We start from the raw sequence: 22,572 nt of genomic DNA on the forward strand, positions 1-22,572 counted from the left end.
CAAAAGTAAGTACAAGTCATTAGTTATACTCGGAACATATAAATAGAATTACCTCTAACTCATATCATACATCATTCCACTTACATTAAGCCATTTCAATAGAAGGAAGGGATAGGCTTCATGTAAACTACTTTTTATCACGTAAAAGGCTTACAAGATAATAACTCAACTATCGTATGAGTTCTGACATAATAAGATTTACGAACCATACTTAGGGTTATATGAATGAAATTATCCCCACAGTACATATACCAACCACTTATGTCTAAGACATGCCAAGAGAAGAGAAGAGATAAACTTTACATACTCATCATTTCCTAACGTATGGAAGGCTTGAGAAGCCCTAGTTCAATTACTGTAAGAGTGCTTTCATCAAGAAGTAAATAAAGACCGTGAATTATGCTTGGCATTTATGAGTAGATTTACCCTCAAGCTCATATCATTCATTACTTAACTTGAAGACATGCCAAAAGAAAGGAAGAGTAGCTTCACATACATAACACTTACATCTAACACATGCCGAAAGAGAAGAAAGGATAGGCTTTACATACCTCTTATAGATTGCTTTTAACCCGGTTTGTCTCATCGTCCTTCGAACCTATTTAGAATGAAGGTAATACTAATATTAATAACCTTTAACTTTGAAGCTTCTAAATCCACAACCAAGCACCCATAGGTATCAATTCCTTATTCATCTTTCTCGACTAGTCTTGACTAGTCTATTAGTTAGTTAAGAAGTTAACGAAATTTGGACAACATCTCCTCTATTACTCGTCTGATCTGAACTTTCAATTACATATTCAATTAGTAAAGACAACCAACCACAACAATAAGCAGTCAATACATAATTATACCCCTTCAACATTACACAAAACAAGTCCCAAACAGCCCGCTCAAAACTACGACTCCAAAATACGGTTTTAAATCTTTATTTCACAAAATCTTAACCACACCAAAACAGAGTATTATATGGATGCAAACAGCAGCATATATAGGCATTTTTACCCACGTTCCATCCCTGCAACATAGATAAATCACCTCCAAACATGACACCACACTAACGACAACACTAGTCAAACTTTAACCTGCTAGAAAAGCTTCGAAACAACCCCTACATGGCCTGCAACATCCTTCAGCCGTAATCTGCATATTTTCACATTTCCAATCCATATTTATACAGCCATAACATTCTTAAACCCTTAACAAAATATGGGAGAAGAGAATCAAGTCATATCTTAACAAACTAGCTTCCAAAACTTGCCGAAAGGTGTAGGTTTACGTCGAACCTCTTCGCTACCCCAACTATTCATCTACGTTGTTAAACACCATTATTTAATTGAGGAATAGATTAGATAATTAATTCAAAGAACAAAAGTCGAGGACTTACCTTAAATTAGGCCAAGCCATGGCTGCCTTTCTTTTTCTCTCATGTTTTCTCTGAATTGCTTAAGGCTAAGATGGTGAAAATGATATATACTCCAGCATATAACACATATATACACCTCCTTAGGAGGTGACACATGTCATCCCCTAAGGGTGATACGTTACTAGCCCTTATTGGGCCACCGCATCTTTGCAATGCCTTCTAGGCTGCCACATGGCAGAGTGGGGCCCACCCCAAAGCAGGTGGGTCACCTACTTGACCCTAAGTAGGTGCATTACCTGCTGCTACATGTTACTCCCTCATTCTTCTATGTGTTATTTCCTTAGGCCGCCACGTGTCATCCTCTTTTCCGTAGGTTCGTAATCTCGTCTTACTTTAAGAACCTATGTAATCCTTGCTATGTAAGCTCGACGTGTACTCAAGTAGCTTAGGTATGTAAGACATCCAAGTTGGTAGCTTACGCGAGTAGGTTGAGTACCATGACTCCTTATTTGGCCTCCAACTCCTTCCCCAGCCTTCTAGACCTATTTCCAATTGTCACTACTCATGTAGAACTCATAAATAACCTGCATCACATGGAAATCGTTTAAAAAAAATATGCTCCAATGTACAAAGGTATGGGGTATAACATTTTTAGTTATTTTTCAATAATATATTGAATGTGTAGGTCGAATTTGAGTTTCCCCGAAAAGGCATGATTGGAGAGGAGGTGGCCCAAATGGTGATACGTCTAATAGGCTCGACAAACCGATCTTGGCCCACTTATTTTAGAATTTAGAACACTCAGAAGCCACAAATTGTTTGGGTGAGCTGCATCATACTTGGCGAGTCGCTCACCCCCCTCAGCAAGCTCATCTCATCTCATAGTATAGGCGCTTAAAGTGCTCAAAAATTGCAGATATATTTGGCGAGTTGAATTCATATTGGCGAGTCTCTAACACTGTTAAGCGAGCTTGCCTCAACTATCATTTTAAGTGCTCAATTTTCTTAGAATCCCTTAAATTTTTTTGGTGAGATTTTATCCCATTGGAGACTCGGGTGCATGTCTTGGCGAGCTCTAACAGACTCGTCGACTAAGTTTATACCCTATCAAGTTAGGCTATCACACTTTGCGAGAAAGCTTTCCAAAAGGCGACGCTCCAACTGATCAGTGATTTTAGTTCCTCATCGTACAAAAGGCAGCCATTAAATAGTGAAAGGGCATTTTTTCCATTTAAATTCTTAACTTTTGAAATTCCCCTCTTTTCTTCTTCCTCACCATTTTTACACTTATTTTATTTTCATTAAACCTTTTTCTCTTCTTCATCACTGTATTGTGCATTCTTGTGGAGTTACATTTCATCATCTCTGAATTTCATTGCCTGCTTTCATATTTTTCATCTCGTCTACAGGTTGGTTCTCATGTTTAAAATACAGTGCCCCTTTTGAATATTTTAATCAATTATTTATGCCTATGTAGTCCTTATTATAGTTTTTTGTAATTGAATGATAAATTGATGTAATTTTTTGCTAAATTTCTAAATATTATCTTTTGATGCGTCTGAAATTGACTGGGTTCTTCATATGAGGCATATTGGATGCTAAATATTTCCATTTTAAATAGGAGTAGTTGGGTCTTGCTAATTTGATGTATGGGTGAAGTTTGAGTAATCTTATACCTTGGAAATGGATGAATATTCCCTATGAAAAATGGGTGACATCATTCTTAAAGGCGAAATTATCATTTTGTGGTGTTTGGTTCAAATTGAAGGGAAGTCTGAGTACCTAAGTGATTATTTGTGATATGGGTAGAATGAATTACTGCTTGATTTGTTTCAAATGGTTTATTGCATTTTTGGCTAAAATTGCTAAAACTCTGAGGTGGGATTCAATTTTGTGTTAGCGAATTAATTCGTGCTCGCCTAGTGGTTTGTGAGTCACATAAAGGTGTTTTATCCCTCCCTTTATGTTTAACTATTGCTAGTAACTTCAGTTACTTTTGGCAATATTCCTGTAGCTCTCTGGTAGTCTTTGGTGACTCACCTACTAGTCACTTTTCTTGCTTTGTTTCCCATGTCTACATGCATTTTTCTATGATGATTTTGGTAAGCTTCCAGTATCTCGCCGATGGTGTTGGCAACTCTCTTGCACATTATTTAGCTCTACTAATTGCTTCACTTAATCTTGGAATTTTGTTTTATACATTTGGCAAGCTCGACTAAGCTCTCTGAACCTGTTCAGTGACTCACATTTACTCTTTGGCGAGATTCAACTTCAGTTTTCCTATTGAAATTGTTCTACATTATTAACTTTTTCTGTGAGTAACCTTTCACCCCAATCCTATGTTCTTGTATGCTAAATTTATAGGAATGGCCATCCAAAGGTCCTTGTGCATAGACTCATTGATGAGATTGATCATACCCCTCTTAAGCTAGCTAAGGGGATTACTATTTAGGAATGCACTAAGGAATGTCCCACCACTTAAAGCCAAGCTAAACATGCGTGTGACAAAGAGAAAGTTAAAGGAAAGGGTAAGCAAAAGGTGGTTGAGCATCTTGCCAGTGATAACTCTTATTTAGGGAGTATTTCTTGGTCGGATGATGATTCTCCAAACCAAGAGGAAGGTTCATCCACTCCGGCCATGCACCAATTGTTAAGACACAACCTCTTCCCTTGGCTGAAGCACAAGCTCTGGAAAGAATGAGTATTGAAATTCATTATAAATAAATCTATGACCCCTTAGTTACTAGGGTGCCTCAGTTAGTCCCCTTCATTGCACCCTGATCAATGAACAAATTAAAGTTGACTGGTATTCATACTATAATTGAGAAGAGGAGACAATCCATCGATGGGGTTGTTGAATGATATCCAGAGATACAGAAAAAAATCAAATTCACAAGTTTGAGAGGTTAACTCGAGGTCGAATTCCTTATGTACCAATTTAGGTACGAGAATTTTATGAATCATATGATCGACAACTTCCCAAAAAGAAGAAGGGGATATCTCCGGAGCCTTTCAAATCAGTTAAAGTTCGCAGTAAGATTATCCAATATGGTACTTCAAAGATCAATGAATCTTTGGGTTATGATATGAATCATCGGGACTCGTTCTCGGACAAATTACTATAATTATTAGATTGTTTAAAGGGGTAATTAATCCATTCATTTATGATATTTCCCATCTGTAGCATGAGGAGGGAGTTGTGATTGAGAAAAAAGATATCAACATCACCGCTCACTACTGGTTCAGTCTTTTTAGTAGAACATTAATGCCATCTCAAAATGAGTTGGTTCTTCGCCACTCCAAGGAGGCACTATTGGGGAGTATTATTGATCGAGAGTGGTTGAACATATGTTCAACCATTGTCCTGGAGATTCTTTTATGGGATAGGCAGTAACAGACTTCATTTCCTTTCCCTATTTTGATTACTAATCTTTGTGAGCGATCAAGGGTCCTATTTATTAAGGCTACTGATGTGAGAGTGCCCCTATTCACCTCTAGTGATATCCATCAGATTAAGGTGGATTACTTCAGAGATGTTGAGGCTCGGAGGAGACCAACATCTATTGATACAATGCTGGTAGTGGATACAGAATCTCTAGAGGTAGGCACTACACCTCCCATTCCTACTGCATCTACAAGTATATACACTACCGCCTTTACTTATACTGTCCTTCCACCTCCTTCTATATACCAGCCTCCACTTACATAGACCAGGCTTTATTAGATGGGAAACCTTTCCCATTTGGCAAATGTGAGGGCCTCAAGACTTAAGACAGTTGTCCCATCCATGATTGCTGTAGCTATTGAGGGTTTCCTTACCCCTATATGGGAAGAGATGGCTAGACAAAATTCTTTATTGACTGCCTATGGATTGCATTTGGATACTCTCACGAGTTGAGGAGCGAGAGTGAGCCGATGGCAGTTCGACAAACTTGGCAGCCCTACGAGATAATATTGTTGAGTTGAGAAGGGATGTGGATTAGCTCAAGTACACTAACATTTCAATGATATGGGGTGGTGTTGATGCCCCCGAGGTCCCTAGTTTAGATTTTCCTCTAGTGACTGAACATGTGGAGCCAGATGTTGAGGCTAGTTATGAGGTTTCTCTGGCAACTATGACCGAAGGATGATCCTGCTGCTGCTGCTGATGAGTCGGAGCCTCCCAAGATAGTAAGAAGGATTTAGGTGAATTTCAACATCATACCAAGAATTCATACGAGGGCCTCACTGATTTTGAGGATGTTCAACTTAAGATGGATGGTCGTAACACACTCTCTTTAGGATCCATCTATTGTTGGCTCAAGTGCGGACCAATCATCAGCTTCTAGTCCTCTGAGAAAGACACTGGGCACTGATGCCTAGTTGTTTAGAAGTTAGTTTTTTGCCATATTTTGGGGAAGGTATAAATTGCTCTGAAGAAAGAGCAACTGTCATCTTTATAGTGCTTTGAATTCTGAGAATAGAACCTTCTAAGTCATTGGCATTTAGAACTTAGTTTTTGGTGGATTTTGGGATTTTTGCATTGGGTACTTGAAATTGGAGTTAATTTAGGAGAAATTGATAGGAGACAACTATTTTGATATAATTCCCTTTGATTTTGTAATGTGTAGCTAAAACCTCTGCCTTCTAAGGGGGGGGGGGGGTGATAATGTAGTTGAATCTTAGTATTGGACTTGGGTTTTATGTATTTGCTCAATACTTTGTTAATTTGACATGCGTTGTATTAATTCACCATGTTTTAACTTATGAATTAAGGTTGCAAACATAGTTCTACTTTTGATTTGCATATTTGCTTGAGAGGGTTATATAGAGTGGGTGAATTAACGAATAGACATTGATGTATGTCTATCATGACCCAAACTAGGGTCAAGCTAAGACACGATAATCGAAATGTGAAGGAACCCAACCAATCCAGCTTAGCATACATAAGGTAAAGTAATATAATGTTAAAACGGAAGTAAAAACTCAAGGAAATGGGTCTAAGGGATAGAATCAATCAACCAATGTCTGAAAGAGGATAAGTAATAATACCATTTAAGTATGCCTTTATTCTAGTCTTTGATGGGGAATTAGTACAAGCTCCTAGATAACCCGAAACAATAGAAAGTCAAGTGAACAATGCGAAGGAAAAGTCATGCCCTCGATGTAATGAGGACTCACCAACTCTTTGATACCTAGGGCATGCTAGCCATGAATAGGATGATCATGATTGTCGTCCATCCCTACATTATGAGACAATGTAGGTAAAATATACATTAGTACATGAAAGATACTAAGTATGTGAGATATGCACGAACACGTAATTGGAACGCGAACAATATGCCATAGGATGCATGACCAATCATAATGAACATGAGAAAAGCTTAAAAGCATTTGAAAACATATGAAACTCATGGTTAATACATATCATAAAACATCATCATAAACTCATAGATTGACATTTAATTTATGTGGGATAAGACCTTTAACTAACATCTTAGACTTTGCGAGCTATAATATGGAATTCGATGGAACCCTTATCAAGAAGGGGTAGGCTATCATGCCAGGGTATACTTGTTATATCCCATACTTCTGTACCTTGAGACGTGTTTGTAAGCTTCTTGAAAATCTCCATGTGATCCCTATTATCTATCACGTTACCAAATAACTCTACGAAAGGGAGGATGTGATGCCCCGTGATAGTGAAGGTTGGAAATAGAGTTATAAGTATTTGAAAGAAGTTGGAGGCCAACTAATAAATCAAGGAACTCGACTTGCTTGCGTAAGCTACTAACTTAGAAGTCCTACACACTTAATCTACTTGAGTATACGTCTAGGTTAAGTAGCATGGAGTGCATAGGCTCTTGAAATAAGATGAGATTACAAGCTCACGAAAGAGAAATAAAGAAACAACGCGCCTACTCGAAGCAAGTAGGTGATGCACCTACTTGGAAAAGCAAGTGATGCACCTACTTAGGGTTAAGTAGGTGACACAGCAGCTTGGGGTGGACCCCACTACCATATGGCAGCATGTGATTGGCCGCATAGGTTGAGGTGGCACCCTAGGAGGCTGCCACGTGTCACCCTAGGAGGCTGCCACATGGCACCTTCTAAAGAGGTATATATATATGTTTTATGTGACCCCTAAGTTCATTATTCATCCAAAACATAAGCCAAAAATAGAGAGAAAACGTGAGAGAAGAGAAGGAGGCAGCCATGGCTTAAAAGAGTTCAAGGTAAGTTTTCCAACATTTTCCTCTGTGAATTAATTATCTACGGTATTCCTCAAGCATGTGGATATGTATATATGTGTTTTATGATACCTACGGAATCATGTTTTCGGCCCTACACTTGGAAAAGATAAGAGAAAGTTGAAGAGAAAAACTAGGCAACCATTAGAGGGAGCTACGGGTTTGGGTGCAAGAAAAGGTAAGGCCCGATTTCGTTTTGGAGATTAATTAGTTAAGGTATCGTATGATGATATATAGGTGTTTAATAACGAAAAACTTCTATTTGGGGCAGCAAAAATGTGACACAAACATCCCCAAACAGTCCGCTAATTTTCAGTGCGCTAAGGAACTTCCGAGGCTAGTGTTGACAAGTTTTGAATAAGGTAAGGTCTTTCCCTTCAATTTGGAGATTTTTATGTTTTTATGGAGTGTATTATAAGTCTTTTAAGTAGCTAGAAATTTGAAAAGTTCATAGGGATGCTTGATGTTTGAAATAAACTAAATTGGAATTGCTATAGTTGAATTGTCGTCGAAGTAAAGTGTTGTGCTTGTGGTGTACTGCTGCAGGTGTGTGGGGGTTTGTTGCAGGGACTAAAGGTGTTATAAAAGGGTTGTGGGTATTGCTGTTAGCAAACACATGACCCCTCATTTTGTATAAATAAAGGCTTTGCAAAATAAAGACTAGAAACCCTATTTTGGTGTTGTAATTTTCAGTATGTTGTTTGGAGCTTGTGTTGTGTGATGTCACCATGTTTTATGTGTATATATGCTGAAGGGTGTTGTTTTTGGTTGGCTGTAGTGATTAGGTATGTAATTGAAAATTTGGATAGGGCACTTTATAGGGGAGGTGCTGCCCAATTTTTGTTAATGCCTTAACGAATTAAAGAACTAGTCGAGGAGACGAATAAGGAAATAAGTTCCATGAATACTAAGGTGAAACTGAGGGCAATGAAAAGTTAAGGTTGTTGATACTCGCATTTCTCCCATGTTAAATAGGTTCGGAGGAAGACGACGTGGACGTGATTGAGAAAAATCCATACGAGGTATGTGAAGCTTTCTTTTGGCATGTTTTTGGCACAAGTATGTAAAGCCTATCCTTTATTCTCTTTTGGCATGTCTTAGCCATAAGTGGTTCGTATATGTAATGTGGAGATAGTCCCATTTATAGAATCCCGAGCATTATTCATTAATCTTATTCACTTCTTGATGTTAGAACTTCTGCGATGGTTGAGTTATGGTCTTGTAAGCCTTTTACGTGATAAAAAGTAGTACTCGTGAAGCCTATCCCTTCCTTTTCTTGAAATGGCTTAATGTAAGTGAAATGATGTATGACATGAGTTAGAGACAGTTCCATTTACAGGCTCTGGATGTAACTCATGACTTGTACTTACTCTGGAATAATCAGGGTCTTAAAGTAGTTGAACTCCGACCCTCGAGCCTTCTATAGGCTGAATAGTGATGGAATGTGTAAGCTCCTATAGCTAGGGGCTCTGGAACATATTTTATGGTGATACCTGAGGTAGTTTTGACATATTGCCAAGTCTTACAGGCACGTATATGCATTGTTAGGTGATATGTGGATCGGGCCGTCATTCCTCGGCATTATTATATGATATGCATGTATACGTATTGGGCCATCGTTCTTAGGCACTAATATATGAGATACGGATCGGGCCATCGTACCTCGGCATTATCATACGATATATGGATCGGGCCATCGTATCTCAGCATTATCATACGATATATGGATCAGGCCATCGTACCTCGGCATTATCATATAATATATGGATTAGGCCATCGTACCTCGACATTATTACACGATATGTGGATTGGGCCATCGTTCCTCGGCATGTGCTTGGTATATACATGGATAGGACTGTACGTTCCACAGCGCTAATAACATATATATGCCTATCATGATAGATAATGTGTGTGTAACACCGAGTCCCTGAGTGGGCCGGATACGGTACGTGAAAATGATATAGAGGACTTTATTTTGTGAGGTGCAGGTACAGTACCATACTAAATGCTATACTTGGTTTCCTGTATCCCTGTTTCTGTTGTTATCTCAGTTATGTTATGATTATATACTCAGTACATGTATCGTACTGACCCTCCTTTCCTTGGGTGGCTGCGTTTCATGCCCGCAGGTACAGACGTTCATTTCAAAGATCCACTAGCTCAGAATTTCCGCTCACCTATGATTGGAGGTGCTCCACTATTCTGGAGCCTAGTTTTTTGTACTAGTCCTCCGATGTATATATGTATTTATTTATTCAGGGGTATGGCGGGGGACCTGTTCCTCCATATGTTACCATACTATTCTTAGAGGTCTGTAGACATATATATATGGGTTGTTCAGGAGTTTATTTTTGCTGTGCCTATATGGCACGTTGTAAATGTTTTTACGTTATGGAAGCCTTGTCGGCTTGCATTCTCTTCCATGATATGATATGAATGAAGGAGGCTACATGAACATGAAAAAGTTTTAACCCATTGGGGTTTTTGGGAGTTGTATCATATTCTCCATAGTTCAATTTGGTTATATTTGAAAGTTACGTATACGGGGGTCCAGGTCGGACCCCAATCGCGGCCTACGGGGTTGGGTCGTGACAGAAGTGGTATCAGAGCAGCTCGTCCTTGGGTTGTCTACAGACCGTGTCTAGTAAAGTCTGTTTATCGGCGTGTTATGCGCCACATCTATAAATAGGAGGCTACGGGACATTTAGGATGTTACTCTTCTTTCATATCTAAAGATCATGCAATAGAGCCGAGTCATAGGAAGTGAAATTCCTTATACTAACCCTTGATTTCAGTAGAAGGACAACATTGATAGAAGAAAGTGACTGATGATATTGGAAGTTACCAAGCACGCAGGTAAGATAAGGAATGAAAGATATGTGCCAGGTAAGGTATTGAAGTATGATTGAAATATAAAGTTGAAAACTAAAAGGAAAGTAGACAGGGAAGTGTAACAGATGCAGTTCGAAGTTGGACATATGAGGTAAGTCCATTATTTTTATACTACTGTTTATATTGAAAGCCCTGTGTGGCTATGATATGAGGTGATATTGAAAGCCCTATGTGGCTATGATGTGAGATGAATATATATGTTGGCCCTATGAGGCATTGTTGGTATTTTCTAAGTGCAAGTTTTAGGGATAGTTATGAAATATAGAGGGAACTCTGCCGAAATTCTCCCAGAATAGGAAAAGGAAATAATAAGATTCGGCAAGAAAAGGAAACTTAGCCCAAACTACATTAGAACTTATCAAGTTGCTCGTAACATAGACAAAGTTACTTGTAAATTTAACTTACCACCTGATTTGGAAACCATACACCCTGTCTATCAGATATGGATGCTTCGTAAATATACTGGTGATCCACCCAGAGTATGTCCCATAAATGAAGTCCATGAAATGGAAGAATTATCCTACAAGGAGAAACTTATCGCCATCTTGGATTGGAAAATTAGAAGGTTCGAACTGAGGACGAGACTTTCATCAAAAAAGTATGGCAAAACAAAAACAAAGGGAGAGGATGACCTGAGAAGTCGAAAAAGAGATCGAGAAAAGATACTCGTATTTGTTCCCTATATCCAAGGGTAATTTGAACTCCTAAATGGAGCGGATGGCGACTATTATAGAGAACGCCCAAAATCTCCCTAAAACCCTATAAGACAAGTTAACATTCGAGGACGAATGTTCTCAAGGGGGAAGGATGTTATATCCCGTACTTCTATACCTTGAGACATATTCATAAGCTTCTTGAAAAATTCCATGTGATCCCTATTATCTATCACGTTACCAAATAACTCTAAGGAAGGGAGGATGTGATGCCCCGTGATAGTGAAGGTTGGAAATAGAGTTATAAGTATTTGAAAGGAGTTGGAGGCCATCTAACAAATCGTGTAACTCGACTTGCTTACGTAAGCTAGTAACTTAGAAGTCCTACACACTAAATCTAATTGAGTATATGTCTAGCTTAAGTAGCATGGAATGCATAGGCTCTTGAAATAAGATAAGATTACAAGCTCACAAAAGAGAAATAAGGAAACGACGTGCCTACTCGAAGCAAGTAGGTGATGCACCAAATTGGACAAGCAGGTGATGATACGCCCATTCTATCAGATATGGATGCTTCGCAAATATACTGGTGATCCACCCAGAGTATGTCCCATAAATGAAGTCCATGAAATGGAAGAATTATCCTACAAGGAGAAACTTATCGCCATCTTGGATTGGAAAATTAGAAGGTTGCGAACTGAGGACGAGACTTTCGTCAAAAAAGTGTGGCAAAACAAACACGAAGGGAGGGGATGACCTTAGAAGTCAAAAAAGAGATCGAGAAAAGATACTCGTATTTGTTCCCTATATCCAAGGGTAATTTGAACTCCTAAATGGAGCGGATGGAGACTATTATAGAGAACGCCCAAAATCTCCCTAAAACCCTATAAGACAAGTTAACATTCGAGGACGAATGTTCTCAAGGGGGAAGGATGTTATATCCCGTACTTCTATACCTTGAGACATATTCATAAGCTTCTTGAAAAATTCCATGTGATCCCTATTATCTATCACATTACCAAATAACTCTAAGGAAGGGAGGATGTGATGCCCCGTGATAGTGAAGGTTGGAAATAGAGTTATAAGTATTTGAAAGGAGTTGGAGGCCATCTAACAAATCGTGTAACTCGACTTGCTTACGTAAGCTAGTAACTTAGAAGTCCTACACACTAAATCTAATTGAGTATATGTCTAGCTTAAGTAGCATGGAATGCATAGGCTCTTGAAATAAGATAAGATTACAAGCTCACAAAAGAGAAATAAGGAAACGACGTGCCTACTCGAAGCAAGTAGGTGATGCACCAAATTGGACAAGCAGGTGATGATACGCCCATTCTATCAGATATGGATGCTTCGCAAATATACTGGTGATCCACCCAGAGTATGTCCCATAAATGAAGTCCATGAAATGGAAGAATTATCCTACAAGGAGAAACTTATCGCCATCTTGGATTGGAAAATTAGAAGGTTGCGAACTGAGGACGAGACTTTCGTCAAAAAAGTGTGGCAAAACAAACACGAAGGGAGGGGATGACCTTAGAAGTCAAAAAAGAGATCGAGAAAAGATACTCGTATTTGTTCCCTATATCCAAGGGTAATTTGAACTCCTAAATGGAGCGGATGGAGACTGTTCTAGAGCACGCCCAAAATCTCCCTAAAACCCTATAAGACAAGTTAACATTCGAGGACGAATGTTCTAAAGGGGGAAGGATGTTATATCCCGTACTTCTATACCTTGAGACATGTTCATAAGCTTCTTGAAAAATTCCATGTGATCCCTATTATATCACGTTACCAAATAACTCTAAGGAAGGGAGGATGTGATGCCCCGTGATAGTGAAGGTTGCAAATAGAGTTATAAGTATTTGAAAGGAGTTGGAGGCCAACTAACAAATCATGGAACTCGACTTGCTTGCGTAAGCTAGTAACTTAGAAGTCCTACACACTTAAGCTACTTAACTATACATCTAGCTTAAGTAGCATGGAGTGCATAGGCTCTTGAAGTAAGACGAGATTACAAGCTCACGAAAGAGAAATAAGGAAACGACGCGCCTACTCGAAGCAAGTAGGTGATGAAACTACTTTGACAAACAGGTGATGAACCTACTTAGGGTCAAGTAGGTGACGTAGCAGCTTAGGGTGGACCCCACTGCTATATGGCAGCATGTGATTGGCCGCATGGGTTGAGGTAGCACCCTAGGAGGCTGCCACGTATCACCCTAGGAGGATGCCACATGGCACCTTCTAAAGAGGTATATATATATGTGTGTTATGTGACCCCTAAGTTCATTATTCATCCAAAAAATAAGCCAAAAATAGAGAGAAAATGTGAGAGAAGAGAAGGAGGCAGCCATGGCTTGAAAGAGTTCAAGGTAAGTTTTCCAATGTTTTCATCTGTGAATTAATTATCTACGGTGTTCCTCAAGCACGTGGAGATGTATATAGTGTTTTATGATACCTACGGAACCATGTTTTCAGCCCTACACTTGGAAAAGATAAGAGAAAGTTGAAGAGAAAACCTAGGCAACCATTAGAGGGAGCTACGGGTTTGGGTGCAAGAAAAGGTAAGGCCCGATTTTATTTTGGGGATTAATTATTAAAGGTATCGTATGATGATATGGCGGTGTGTAATAACGAAAAACTTCTATTTGGGGCAGCAAAAACGTGACACAAACATCCCCAAACAGTCCGCTAATTTTCATCGCGCTAAGTAACTTCCGAGGCTAGTGTTGACAAGTTTTGAATAAGGTAAGGTCATTCCATTCAATTTGGAGATTTTTATGTTGTTATGGAGTGTATTATAAGTCTTTTAAGTGTCTGGAAATATGAAAAGTTCATAGGGATGCTTGATGTTCGAAATAAACTAAATTGGAATCGCTATAGTTGAATTGTCGTCGAAGTAAAGTGTTGTGCTTGTGGTGTACTGCTGCAGGTGTGTGGGTGTTTATTGCAGGGAATATATGTGTTCTAAAAGGGGTGTGGGTTCTGCTGGTAGCATCCACACGACCCCTCGTTTCGTATAAATAAAGGCTTTGCGAAATAAAGACTAGAAACCCTATTTTGGTGTTGTAATTTTCAGTATGTTGTTTGGAGCTTGTGTTGTGTAATGTCGCCATATTTTATGTGTATATATATGCTGCAGGGTGTTGTTTTTTGTTGGCTGTAGTGATTAGGTATATAATTGAAAATTCGGATAAGGCACTTTATAGGGGAGGTGCTGCCCAATTTTTGTTAATGCCTTAACTAATTAAAGAACTAGTCGAGGATACGAATAAGGAAATAGGTTCCATGAATACTAAGGTGCAACTGAGGGCACTAAAAAGTTAAGGTTAATGATACTCTCATTTCTCCCATGTTAAATAGGTTCGGAGGAAGATGATGTGGACGTGATTGAGAGAAGTCCATACGAGGTATATGAAGCTCTCTTTTGGCATGTTTTTGGCATAAGTATGTAAAGCCTATCCTTTGTTCTCTTTTGGCATGTCTTAGACATAAGTGGTTGGTATATGTAATGTGGAGATAGTCCCATTCGTAGAATCCTGAGCATGATTCATTAATCTTATTCACTTCTTGATGTTAGAACTCCCGCGATGGTTGAGTTATGGTCTTGTAAGCCTTTTACGTGATAAAAAGTAGTATTCGTGAAGCCTATCCCTTCCTTTTCTTGAAATGGCTTAATCTAAGTGAAACGATGTATGATATGAGTTAGAGACAGTTCCATTTACAGGCTTTGGATATAACTCATGACTTGTACTTACTCTTGAATAATCAGGTTCTTAAAGTAGTTGAACTCCGACCCTCGAACCTTCTATAGGCTGAATAGTGATGGAATATGTAAGCTCCTATACCTAGGGGCTCTGGAACATATTTTATGGTGATACCTGAGGGATGTTTGACATGTTGCCAAGTCTTACAGGAATGTATATGCATTGTTAGGTGATATGTAGATCGGGCCATCGTTCCTCAGCATTATTATATGATATGCATGTATACGGATCGGTCCATCGTTCTTAGGAACTAATATATGAGATATGGATCGGGCCATTGTACCTCGGCATTATCATACGATATATGGATCGGGCCGTCGTACCTCGGCATTATCATACAATATATGGATCGGGCCATCGTACCTCGGCATTATTATATGATATATGGATCGGGCCGTCATTCCACAGCATGTGCTTGCTATATACATGGATAGGACTTTACGTTCCACAGCACTAATAATATATATATGGCTATCATGATAGATGATGTGTTTGTAACACCGAGTCCTTGAGCGGGCCGGATACGATACGTGATAATGATATAGAGGACTTTATTTTGTGAGGTGCAGGTACAGTACCATACTAAATGCTATACTTGTTTCCTGCATCCCTGTTTCTGTTGTTATCTCATTTATGTTATGATTATATACTCAGTACATGTATTGTACTGACCCCCCTTTCCTTGGGGGGCTGCGTTTCATGCCCGCAGGTACAAACGTTCATTTCAATGATCCACTAGCTCAGAATTTCCACTCACCTATGATTGGAGGTGCTCCACTATTCTGGAGCCTAGTTTTTTATACTGGTCCTCCGATGTATATATGTATTTATTTATTCAAGGGTACGGCGGGGGCCCTATTCCACCATATATTTCCATACTATTCTTAGAGGTCTATAGACATGTATATGTGGGTTGTTCAGGAGTTTATTTTTGCTGTGCCTATATGGCACGTTGTAAATGTTTTTACGTTATGGAAGCCTTGTCGGCTTGCATTCTCTTCCATGATATGATATGAATGAAGGAGGCTACATGAACATGAAAAAGTTTTAACCCATTGGGGTTTTTGGGGGTTGTATCATATTCTCCATAGTTCAATTTGGTTATATTTGAAAGTTACGTATACGGGGGTCCAGGTCGGACCCCAATCGCGGCCTACGGGGTTGGGTCGTGACAGAAGTGGTATCAGAGCAGCTCGTCCTTGGGTTGTCTACAGACCGTGTCTAGTAAAGTCTGTTTATCGGCGTGTTATGCGCCACATCTATAAATAGGAGGCTACGGGACATTTAGGATGTTACTCTTCTTTCATATCTAAAGATCATGCAATAGAGCCGAGTCATAGGAAGTGAAATTCCTTATACTAACCCTTGATTTCAGTAGAAGGACAACATTGATAGAAGAAAGTGACTGATGATATTGGAAGTTACCAAGCACGCAGGTAAGATAAGGAATGAAAGATATGTGCCAGGTAAGGTATTGAAGTATGATTGAAATATAAAGTTGAAAACTAAAAGGAAAGTAGACAGGGAAGTGTAACAGATGCAGTTCGAAGTTGGACATATGAGGTAAGTCCATTATTTTTATACTACTGTTTATATTGAAAGCCCTGTGTGGCTATGATATGAGGTGATATTGAAAGCCCTGTGTGGCTGTGATGTGAGATGAATATATATGTTGGCCCTGTGAGACATTGTTGGTATTTCCTACGTGCAGGTTTTAGGGATAGTTACGAAATATAGAGGGAACTCTGCTGAAATTCTCCCAGAATAGGAAAAGGAAATAATAAGATTCGGCAAGAAAATGAAACTTAGCCCAAACTACATTAGAACTTATCAAGTTGCTTGTAAGATAGACAAAGTTACTTGTAAATTGAACTTACCACCTGATTTGGAAACCATACGCCCATTCTATCAGATATGGATGCTTCGCAAATATACTGGTGATCCACCCAGAGTATGTCCCATAAATGAAGTCCATGAAATGGAAGAATTATCCTACAAGGAGAAACTTATCGCCATCTTGGATTGGAAAATTAGAAGGTTGCGAACTGAGGACGAGACTTTCGTAAAAAAAGTGTGGCAAAACAAACACGAAGGGAGGGGATGACCTTAGAAGTCAAAAAAGAGATCGAGAAAAGATACTCGTATTTGTTCCCTATATCCAAGGGTAATTTGAACTCCTAAATGGAGCGGATGGAGACTGTTCTAGAGCACGCCCAAAATCTCCCTAAAACCCTATAAGACAAGTTAACATTCGAGGACGAATGTTCTAAAGGGGGAAGGATGTTATATCCCGTACTTCTATACCTTGAGACATGTTCATAAGCTTCTTGAAAAATTCCATGTGATCCCTATTATATCACGTTACCAAATAACTCTAAGGAAGGGAGGATGTGATGCCCCGTGATAGTGAAGGTTGCAAATAGAGTTATAAGTATTTGAAAGGAGTTGGAGGCCAACTAACAAATCATGGAACTCGACTTGCTTGCGTAAGCTAGTAACTTAGAAGTCCTACACACTTAAGCTACTTAACTATACATCTAGCTTAAGTAGCATGGAGTGCATAGGCTCTTGAAGTAAGACGAGATTACAAGCTCACGAAAGAGAAATAAGGAAACGACGCGCCTACTCAAAGCAAGTAGGTGATGCAACTACTTTGACAAACAGGTGATGAACCTACTTAGGGTCAAGTAGGTGACGCAGAAGCTTGGGGTGGACCCCACTGCCATATGACAGTATGTGATTGGCCGCATGGGTTGAGGTGGCACCCTAGGAGGCTGCCACGTGTCACCCTAGGAGGCTGCGATGTGGCACCTTCTAAAGAGGTATATATATATGTGTGTTATGTGACCCCTAAGTTCATTATTCATCCAAAACATAAGCCAAAAATAGAGAGAAAATGTGAGAGAAGAGAAGGAGGCAGCCATGGCTTGAAAGAGTTCAAGGTAAGTTTTCCAATGTTTTCATCCGTGAATTAATTATCTACGGTGTTCCACAAGAACGTGGAGATGTATATATGTGTTTTATGATACCTACGGAACCATGTTTTCAGCCCTACACTTGGAAAATATAAGAGAAAGTTGAAGAGAAAACCTAGGCAACCATTAGAGGGAGCTATGGGTTTGGGTGCAAGAAAAGGTAAGGCCCAATTTCGTTTTGGGGATAATTATTTAAGGTATTGTATGATGATATGGAGGTGTTTAATAACGAAAAAAATTCTATTTGGGGCAGCAAAAACGTGACACAAACAGCCCCAAACAGTCCGCTAATTTTCAGCGCGCTAAGGAACTTCCTAGGCTAGTGTTGACAAGTTTTGAATAAGGTAAGGTCTTTCCATTCAATTTGGAGATTTTTATGTTTTTATGGAGTGTATTATAAGTCTTTTAAGTGTCTGGAAATATGAAAAGTTCATAGGGATGCTCGATGTTCGAAATAAACTAAATTGGAATCGCAATAGTTGAATTGTCGTCGAAGTAAAGTGTTGTGCTTGTGGTGCACTGCTGCAGGTGTGTGGGTGTTTGTTGCAGGGACTAAATGTGTTCTAAAAGTGGTGTGGGTTCTTCTGGTAGCATCCACATGACCCCTCGTTTCGTATAAATAAAGGCTTTGCGAAATAAAGACTAGAAACCCTATTTTGGTGTTGTAATTTTCAGTATGTTGTTTGGAGCTTGTGTTGTGTGATGTCGCCATATTTTATGTGTATATATGCTGCAGGGTGTTGTTGTTGGTTGTCTGTAGTGATTAGGTATGTAATTGAAAATTCGTATAGGGCACTTTATAGGAGAGGTGCTGCCCAATTTTCGTTAATGCCTTAACTAATTAAAGAACTAGTCGAGGAGACGAATAAGGAAATAGGTTCCATGAATACTAAGGTGCAATTGAGGGCACTGAAAAGTTAAGGTTATTGATACTCGCATTTCTCCCATGTTAAATAGGTTCGGAGGAAGACGATGTGGACGTGATTGAGAGAAGTCCATACGAGGTATGTGAAGCTTTCTTTTGGCATGTTTTTGGCATAAGTATGTAAAGCCTATCCTTTGTTCTCTTTTGGCATGTCTTAGACATAAGTGGTTGGTATATGTAATGTGGAGATAGTCCCATTCGTAGAATCCTGAGCATGATTCATTAATCTTATTCACTTCTTGATGTTAGAACTCCCGCGATGGTTGAGTTATGGTCTTGTAAGCCTTTTACGTGATAAAAAGTAGTACCCATGAAGCCTATCCCTTCCTTTTCTTGAAATGGATTAATGTAAGTGAAACGATGTATGATATGAGTTAGAGACAGTTCTATTTACAGGCTCTGGATGTAACTCATGACTTGTACTTACTCTTGAATAATCAGGTTCTTAAAGTAGTTGAATTCCGACCCTCGAACCTTCTATAGGGTGAATAGTGATGGAGTATGTAAGCTCCTATACCTAGGGGCTTTGGAACATATTTTATGGTGATACCTGAGGGATGTTTGACATGTTGCCAAGTCTTACAGGAACATATATGCATTGTTAGGTGATATGTGGATCGGGCCATCGTTCCTCAGCATTATTATATGATATGCATGTATACGGATCGGTCTATCATTCTTAGGCACTAATATATGAGATACGGGTCGGGCCATCGTACCTCGGCATTATCATACAATATATGGATCGGGCCATCGTACCTCGGCATTATCATACGATATATGGATTGGGCCGTCGTACCTCGGCATTATCATACAATATATGGATCGGGCCATCGTACCTCGACATTATTACATGATATATGGATTGGGCCGTCATTCCACGGCATGTGCTTGCTATATACATGGATAGGACTTTACGTTCGTTTGTAACACCGAGTCCCTGAGCGGTCCAGATACGGTACGTAATAATGATATAGAGGACTTTATTTTGTGAGGTGCAGGTGCAGTACCCCACTAAATGCTACACTTGGTTTCCTACATCCGTGTTTCAGTTGTTATCTTAGTTATGTTATGATTATATACTCAGTACATATATCGTACTGACCCCCTTTCCTTAGGGGGCTGTATTTCATGCCCGCAGGTACAAACGTTCATTTCAAAGATCCGCCAGCTCAGAATTTCCGCTCACCTATGATTGGAGGTGCTCCACTATTCTGGAGCCTAGTTTTTTGTACTGGTCCTCTGATGTATATATGTATTTATTTATTCAAGGGTACGGCGGGGGCCCTATTCTGCCATATGTTACCATACTATTCTTAGAGGTCTATAGACATGTATATGTGGGTTGTTCAGGAGTTTATTGCAGCTATGCCTATATGGCACATTGTAAATGTTTTTACGTTATGGAAGCCTTGTCGGCTTGCATTCTTTCCATGATATGATATGAATGAAGGAGGCTATATGAACATGAAAAAGTTTTAACTCATTGGGGTTTTTGGGGGTTGTATCACATTACCCATAGTTCAATTTGGTTATATTTGGAAGTTACATATACGAGGGTCCAAGTTAGACCCCAGTCGCGGCCCATAGGGTTGGGTCGTGACAATACTCCATCATGGTACTCAACTCAACTCAACTATGCTATATGTGGATCAACTAGCTAGCCCATGAAGGAAATTCTATGTGGGCAACGTAGTTTGGGACTTCCTTTCGCTACTAGTATTCCCTTGGGTTACTAACTACATTACCGGACCAAACCCCACCTACAATCCCTCTCGGTGTTCAGTCAATATTCCAATGGAAACTCATGAAAATATGATCATAACATAATAAGGAAAGATAGTAACTACCTATCAATCTATCTTTATAAAACATATTAGGAGTTGCTAATTAACTTTAGTGATTCATAAAAATCCATAATTTTGATGAGAATTGTACTTATCACCATCTTTAACATTATTGTGTGAGAATTAGACTTATCATACCATAATAACTTTCTTTGATGGAAACATGATCATCAACATAAATTTAAATCATGAAAACTTTACTTGAAAATCATTGAACTCATAATCAACTCATGAAAATCATCTTTGAACCTTAAAATCATAGTTGAGATAGATTTATGCATGGAAATTCATAATTCAACTTAAAATCATGCAATTCATGTAGAAACATGCTTAGAATAATCATTGATAATAATTCAAAACAAAATTGAAATAGCCTAATGCAACATATCAAAACTATGGTTAATAATCAATTTAAAATTGAAGGAAACTTAAGAAAGCTTTGGGACTCCATGGGTGAAAGGAACTCATGGATTGATCCCCACATACCTTGACTGAATTCACTTAGAATTGAAGAAGAAGCCTTGAAGAAATCTGAAACCCTAGCTTGAAACTTGGATAAGAATACTTGAGAGAAGTTAGTTCTTGCCTTAGAGAATTTGGGAGAGTGATTTAGAATGAGAAAAGTTTTAAAGAATTGGGTAGATATAAGGTTGAATTTAGCCATAATTTTTTCTAGGTTCATCAAAATGAACTTGGAAAATGACACAAATACCCTTCATTAAAAGTGAGATTTCATCCCTACAAATCGACTCTATGAGTCGTAGAAAAGTTGATGAGTTGTCAAGATGACTCATCTTGCAGTTCTAAGAAAAGGGATGGATTTCAATTCTCCGAAGTTTGCAAACGAGTCATTTTTATAACTCATCTTCATGACTACGAGTCATAACAAGCATTCGTCCTGGAGGTTTTGAAACCTGCAGACTTGAAGGTTTCTGAACCTTCTTTTACGAGTTGTGTCTATGACTCGTTCAAAGGACTACGAGTAGTAAATATGATTCTTCCTGTAGGTATTGAATTGTACAAATTTGTGGAGTATATGATCTTTGAGAACGTCTTACTTTGACGACTCGTAGACACTACTACTACTCATCCTATTGGGTCGTAAGGTGTCACTTGAGGATAGTCCCGACTAGACCCTTGGTAATCACTACGAATCACTCTTATGAGTTGTATAAATCCTTATGAGTCATAAAATGACTCATAAACATGGGTAAGTTTGAATTTTTTTGAGAATTTTCTCCTTAGTTCTAACTTTCCAACTTTCGGGGTCTTACAATATCTCCCCCTTAGGAACATTCATCCTTGAATGAGCTTAACTTATTATAGGAAAGAAACAAAAAGAGGAGTAGCAACCCAACATGAATATAATGACACTTTAAGAATGCATAGAGCATGAAAAAATTGACTCAACATAAATCATGGCATTAAAAATCAACGTTTATGAATATGCATGCATATGAATAACATAGGAAGAACTGAATATGTAAGAGTTCAATTAGCTTGAATAAGAACAAATTACTACATTAGGCTTGAGTAGAAGGAAAGAGGTATGAGTATCATTTCATTGTATCTACCTCCGCTTCCCACATATCATTCTCTACGTGTTGATTCCTCCATAATACTTTCATGTACACAAGTTCTTTGTTTCGTATATTCTTAACTTGCTAGTCTAAGATTTCCACCAGAACCTCTTTCTAAGTCAAATTCTCTTCAACACTTACATCTTTCAATGGTACAATGGAATTCAGATCACCACAAACATTCTCAACATAGATACATGAAACACCGGGTGAACCATAGCTAATTCGTAAGGCAAATCTAACTCATAAGACACCTTCTCAAAACGTCTCAATATCTTATATGGCCCAACATATCTAGGACTTAGTTTCCCCTTCTTGACAAAACACATTACACCCT

This window comes from Solanum dulcamara, chromosome 1, assembly GCF_947179165.1.
Source record: "Solanum dulcamara chromosome 1, daSolDulc1.2, whole genome shotgun sequence".
Lineage (NCBI taxonomy): Eukaryota > Viridiplantae > Streptophyta > Magnoliopsida > Solanales > Solanaceae > Solanum > Solanum dulcamara.